Raw genomic sequence first — 1393 nt, forward strand, 5'->3', positions numbered from 1 at the left:
AAGTCCATTAAAAAGGTCAATGAAGCCAAGAGTCAGTTCTTCAAAAGAGTAAACATGATTGATAGAATGTTAGCTGGGTTAACAAAGAAGAAAAAAGATCATAGCAAATACAACTAGAAATGACAAAGATGGCATTACAAACAGTCCCACAAAAATACAAAAGATCTTCAGAGCCTATTACGAACAACTCTATGCACACAAATGGGAAAGCCTAGAAGAAAAAATAAATTCCTGGAAACACACAACCTCACAATATTGAACTAGAAAGAAAGTGAGAACCTGAACAGACTAATTAAAAGTTCCAAAATCTGAATCAGTAATAAAACAATCTAACAACAACAGCAACAACAACAACTGGACCAGATGGATTCACAGCCAAATTCTACCAGAAGTACAAAAACAGACAGCAATCCTTCTGAAAATATCCCAAAAAATTAAGGAGGTGGGGTTCCTCCCTAACTCATTCTACAAAGCCAGCATCATCCTGATACCAAAATCTGGCAGAGACAAAAGAACTTCAAGCCAATATTCCTAATGAACATACAGGTAAAAATCTTAACAAAATCCTGACAAATCAAGTACAGCAGCACATCAAAAAGTTAATTCAGCATGATCAAGTGGGCTTTATTCCTGGGACACAAGATGGATTCAACATATACAAATCAATAAACATGATTCACCACATGAACTGAATCAAAACCAAAAATTATATGATTATCTCAATAGCTGCAAAGAAAAGCCTGCAATTAAAACTCAACGTCCTTTCAGGATAGAAACCACCAACAGGCTAGGGATCAAAAGAACATACCTCAAAATAATAAGAACCATCTATGATAAACCCACAGCCAACATCATACTAAATGGGCAAAAGTTAAAACTATTCCTCTTGGGAACTAGAACAAGACTACTCTCACCACTCCTATTCAACATAATTCTGGAAGTCTTAGCTAAAGCAATCAGGCAAGAGAAAGAAATAAAATGCTTTTAAATAGGAAAAGAAGGAGTAAAACTATCTTTGCTGATGACATGATCCAATACATAGAAAAAGCTTAAGACTCTAACAAAAATCTCCTGGACAAGATAACAATTTCAGTGAAGTTTCAGAATATAAAACTAGCATAAAAAAAATTAGTAGTGTTTCTATATGCTAATAATGTTCTAGCTGAGAACCAAATCAGGAACACAATGCCATTTGCAATAGCCACCAAAAAATGAAATACCTGGAAATGCACAGAAACAAGGAGGTAAAAGATCTTTACAAGAAGAGCTACAAAACACATCTGAAAGATATTAGAGATGACAAAAATAAATGGAAAAAGTATTCCATGCTCATGGATTAAAAGAAAGAATAATATTAAAATGGCCATACTGCTCAATGCAATGTACAGATTTA

Source organism: Mandrillus leucophaeus, unplaced genomic scaffold (genome assembly GCF_000951045.1).
Source record: "Mandrillus leucophaeus isolate KB7577 unplaced genomic scaffold, Mleu.le_1.0 Scaffold393, whole genome shotgun sequence".
NCBI classification, from domain to species: domain Eukaryota; kingdom Metazoa; phylum Chordata; class Mammalia; order Primates; family Cercopithecidae; genus Mandrillus; species Mandrillus leucophaeus.